The following is a 5,914-nucleotide window of genomic DNA, read 5'->3' as shown; positions in this document are numbered from 1 at the left end:
GCCCCCCCCCCCCCCCCCCCCCAGTTAAAAACAAACAGGAGTTGTATATAAAATCAATCTTATTGTTATTTTTGCCTCGAGACAATCTGTAAAACAATCAAACAGTCAATCAACAGCCAGCTCCTGAGTCTGTTGGTTTAAAGTGCCACGTCAACGGCTTCTTAAGGGGTTAATAAAAAGGAAAAAGACAAGTTGTCACGAAAACCCAACCAGACGAGTTGAATCTGGACGCAGAGACGAACAAAGAACTAAACTTTTGACGTGTAAATTATTTGGAGGAAATCTTTTTGGCCGCGATGTTTTAGTTTAGTTTTTTATTCAGGATAACGACGCAGACACACAGGAACAACTACAAACACTTGACACAATGTAACCTCAGATAAGCTACACACACAAGACAGTTATACCTCTACACAAATATCACTACACACTCAAGACAGTTAATACCTCTTCTACACAAATATATCACTACGCAATACAGCTCTGACACGGAGCAGCACGCCGTCCAATCACATCGCTCGTTCAGCCACTTATGAAACCCCGCCATACAGGTCTGCTATTGGTCAACTTCGGGGGGTGGGGGGGGGGGAGGGTCCAAAGCCTTGCCATGTGTGAAATGGTGTCACTTCACACCTGGGTGACAAAACAAGGGTGGCAAGGGTGGCAAATCAGGCTCGACAATGGTGGGAAAAAATGACTTTACAGGAAAATAGGTCATAGTCCCTCAGGGCTCTATGCTAGCGTCTTTTCTGTTTTTGCTCTACATTAAATATCGTACTAGCGTACAACGCGTTGCAAGGCGACGCGTTGTACGCTTGTAGATCGTCTATTTTCTGCGAAAGTTTCCCCCAGAATCACTGAGGTTTATGTGCCACTTAGCAAGCATTTCAAAAACATTTCCCCCCAAAATAATGTAAACTAGGGATGTAACAATGAATCACCAGAAAGTTAATTATCGATACAACCCGATGAATCGTGATAACTCTTTTTTTTAGAGGGCGTCTAATCTCTTGTTGTGAGTGTGCTTGTTCAGCGCGGTGCGCTCCTTGTTTTCGGTGTTCCCGCTGTTAGCGACGTTTCTGATTCTCCGGTTCAAGCGCCGCGGTTTCTCCGTAAACGCTGCCGGCCGTAAAGCGCAGGCGGCGCTAATCTCCCCACTGCGACAGCAGGAGAACTTTACATCAAAGTGAACGGGAACTTGACCCCGACTTTGGATAAAGTAAAGACATTGAAAGCTTTGGTATCGTTAATCGTATAGAATTGTTACATCCCTAGTAAGAGAAAATACATTTGTTCAACAAAAAAACTAAAATATGTAATATAATCATAACCATGGGGTACATAAGTGGTTACAGGTGAGTAGTATAGTAGGGTACATTAGGGCTAGCATACTAAGATGCTAACATGCTAATAGTGTTAGCATCCGCCATGGCGGATGCTAACACTATTAGCATGTTAGCATCTTAGCTTAGTATGCTAGCCCTTAGGTACCCTACTATACTACTCAGGTGTAATTGTATGAAATGATGGTTGAGGATTGGACGGCGCCACACTCAGATAATCTCCACTATGTGACGATGTTTCTCCCACCTTTACGTAACGTCTCCGTTTAACGTATCTAGATATTTTTATAGGTGACTTTTATCGTGTTTTCTGGACACTCTGTGTCCTGGTGTCTTATTGGACGCCGTGTTTGTGTGACGGACGTACGAGAGACAGAATCTGATTGGAGGAAAGGTTTACGCTGGACTACTGACACAGGAAGAGGACGTCCCTCTCTTTCTAGGACAGAGAGGATTGTGGGTAATTAGGACCGGGAGGGGGCGTGTCCCCTGTTGTCAGAGACCCATGTATGGACGCATGGCGTCACTTCCTGGAAAACGAAAGGGACAGAAGGGGGTGTGGCCGAGGTTGAAGGTTGTCGGTCGGTCTGACATTTTTAAACGACCTTTAGCAGCCAAAATAACTTCAAGCACTTAAAGAGAGACTGTTTAAAACCTTTTCTTTTCTTTTCTTTAAACTGAACTATGAAAAAGCTATATATCCATATATGGACGGGTGACAAATGAAAGGAAAAACCAACAAAGTGTCTTAGTAGTTGAGTGGTGGTACAAAGTACTCGAGTCAAAGTATAGATACTTCTGGTCAACGAGTGAAAGTTGCTCTGTCAGCGTTGTGCTTGAGCTAAAGTACTGGAGTACTTGCTTTAAAGAAATACTGAATCATCCAAAAGTGCAAGCTTTTAAATATACTTAAAACCGATAATCAAAGGGAAAAAAAGAACAGGGTTCAAGTGGTTCGTTCGTTGGGTTCCTAACTAGAAATGTAGTAGACAGTGGCGTGCAGAGACATTTTGAGGGGCAGGTGCTCAAGTAAATTATACTTTATTTTCCCTCTACACCTATACCTCTTTGCCAAAAATAGCCGATCTACAAGCTCACAACGCCTGCGAGGCGTTGTGAGCTTGTAGATCTGCTATTTTTGGCTAAAGTTCTCCTCAGAAAAGGGATGCTAGGTTTGGAGTGGTTATGGTAAAAAGAAAAATCATATCACATAAAGATTTGGTGGACCCCCTAGTAACTCTGAGGACCCCCTAGGGGTCCCGGACCCCCTGTTGAAGATCCCTGCTGTAAACTGAAAAAAACAGCCTTTTTTTCCTTTTTTTCAAAAGGGCACTTCTGGTCAAGAGGGCAAAGGGCAGGTGCTCTAGCACCACCTAGAGTCTATCTGTGCACGTCCCTGGTAGTATAGAGTGAAAGTCATAAGCTTCCAACATTACAAAATGCTCAAGTAAAGTACAGATACTTATCGATTACTTAATTGCAGTACCCAAGTAAATGTACTTAATTACTGTCCACCACAGGAAGGATGTATTTATGTTTCTCAACTCATTTATTTCAGGCTTTTCCTTGAATCTGTCCCCGTCTGTATATCACAAATACATATTTAAACAAGTAGGAGCTTTCTTTTGTGTATAAGAAGATAAATACTAAAATGTTGAACGTATTGATGGGGCAGCACATGGTTTATCTGTTACGTTGTTTTATTTGTTTTTTTTTAACAGTGCTGTGAATTTTCTTTTCTTTTTTTTTTACAGTGTATGAACGGTCCTATATGCAAAGTTAAGCCAGCTAGCCGCTGATTGGCCGACAGGCTTTCAGTGGGCTGGGCTTTAGATTGAACTCTGCGTTCACGTCAAACGGGTATCGTCGCGGAAACGGGGCGTTCCAGTGCTTTAGCACGGGTGGGGGCGGGGTTTTAGTGTCAATTATAATTCATTATAATTAATCCGGATCTGATGTTTTCACCGACGATACGGAGTGTAGAGAAACTAATCCATCCATCCATCCTCAACCGCTTATCCAGAGGCGGGTCTCGGGGGCAACAGTTTCAGCAGAGAGCTCCAGACTTCCCTTTCCTGAGCAACATTATCCACTTCCAGGGCGTTCCAAGGCCAGTGTGGAGATGTATTCCCCCATCTGGTCCTTTGTCTGCCAGGGGGTGTCCTCCTAGAGCAGTGGTTCTCAAACTTTTTCATGTCAAGGACCCCCAAATTGATACTTATTAGCCCGCGAACCCCCATTTGAAAAGATAAGCCAGGGACCCCCATAAGAGAAGATTTTTACGGCTCTCTAGCAGTGATTCTCAACCATTTTAATTTCAAGGACCCCCCAGTTTGACCTGCATTAGGCTACGGACCCCCATTTAATGGTATTTATATCTCTGGGACCCCAATTCATATTGTCAAATCAATCTTAATGTAACTCTGAGAGTGTACAAATGGAACCAAATGGACCCGTTAGGGTCCATTTGGTTCCATTTGGACACTCTCAGAGTTACAGACCCATAAGGGTCCATTTGGTTCCTATCCATCATTTAGCTGGGGACCCCCTGGAACCCCCTCAAGTACCCCTGGGGGTCCCCGGACCCCACTTTGAGAACCAACGCCCTAGAGGAGATATAATCCATCTGGAGGAGATATAATCCAAGGACGGCACGGGAGACATCGATGCCCGAACAACCTTAGCTGGCTCCTTTCCAAGTAGAGGAGCAAGCGGCTTGAAACACGTTTTTTTCTGATCTAGATCCGCTTTTTTTGTCTAACCCCCCCCCCCCCCCAGCATATGCATGCTAGGGATCAAGCGGCTAAATGAAGTTGTGTTTTTTTTGTAATTCTGGGCGTTTCTCTCTCCGGCCTGAACGCAGAGTTGGTCACACTTACACCTCCATGGAGAAACTTTTCAGGCTAAAAAAAAAACAGGAACTTTCAGGTATCTCAACTCTCAACGGTTTGTTTACTGTTTTTATGTTCTAACTCTTTCTACGTAGCAGAGATTTAAAACAATTATAATAATCCTATCGGCTAAAAAAGAAGTTCCGCTAGCTAACCTCGATAAGTGCTGCTTTAACCCCTTCAAGTCACTCTTAATCGTGTAAATAGAAGCAAGCTAGATGCACACGCACACACACACACACACACACACACACACTGCAGTTTCTCAAGGAATTTCCACTTTTCAGGTCAACTCGTTTCTGGGGGCGGGGTTTAGCAATTAACTGACATTTCCTTCTTTTTTTGGTTAATCATTTTAAAAAGAATTGACCATCATTGGTCAAATGTTGTCTTTTCAGTTGGTTTTAACACACATTCTCACAGAATCTAATCATCTTTTCTTTGTTATTCAACTAATCTGTAAAGTGACATTTATCTGAACCCAAACTGAAACCACATGAAATATATGTAGGCCTATGTGTTCACATGAAATATATGTAGGCCTATGTGTTCACATTAAATATATGTAGGCCTATGTGTTCACATTAAATATATGTAGGCCTATGTGTTCACATTAAATATATGTAGGCCTATGTGTTCACATGAAATATATGTAGGCCTATGTGTTCACATTAAATATATGTAGGCCTATGTGTTCACATTAAATATATGTAGGCCTATGTGTTCACATTAAATATATGTAGGCCTATGTGTTCACATTAAATATATGTAGGCCTATGTGTTCACATTAAATATATGTAGGCCTATGTGTTCACATTAAATATATGTAGGCCTATGTGTTCACATCTGTTTAAGAGTATTCATTTTAATGAACTGCAAACCCCACCCCCTAGCCCTAGGCCCCGCCCTTTCACTCTGAACCCCGCCCCTAACTCTAAACCATGCCCCTAACTCTAAACCCCGCCCCTTCACACTGATGCAGGTACTTGGTCTTAAGTTTTTTCTTTTATTTTAATGCCAAATAAGGTTCTGTTTTTTTTCTGTAACTTTGCTGTAAAACAAGCCAAATAATAACTAATTGTTCACAGTGAATAGACGCTATCGCCCCCTGCCTGCCGCGCTCACTTACTACGCTTTGTTTCTTTATTTTTTTTACTATTGTGTGAAACATGTTTTTAATCATATGAAGATAGATTTATGTATGATTATCTAATATCATTGACCATAAAATGCCTACTTATGAAATCAAATCATTTAGATAAATATATTACATGACTTCAGAATATATCCTTAATATAAAGTACAATACATGGAATTAGTCAATTCATTTTTAATACTGTACATTTTAAGGAAACGGTACTCTACAGCTATTGGCTAGAGACGGATCATATTTGTTTTTCTTTTTCTGTGAAGTTTCATTTATGTTGCATGTTAATTAATTAAATTAATTAATTTATGTTAATTAGTTAATTGATGAAAATACGTCTGACGGAGCTGTTGTACCGCAAACAAACAGCAGGAGGCCAAAAACAAACGTTCCGGTCCGTACACACCGGGAGTGAGACCAATAATAAACGATACGAAAATGCTTCGTTAACCGTAAATATATCAGAACCCATATTTAGAGCCAATAACCTGCTTCATTTAGCCATGTAGGTTCATCCATTCATCAAGAAGCAG

Source organism: Gymnoscopelus microlampas, assembly GCF_963454915.1.
Source record: "Gymnoscopelus microlampas genome assembly, chromosome: 9".
In the NCBI taxonomy this organism is placed as follows: Eukaryota; Metazoa; Chordata; class Actinopteri; order Myctophiformes; family Myctophidae; genus Gymnoscopelus; species Gymnoscopelus microlampas.
Note: the sequence above shows the minus strand (reverse complement) of the source record.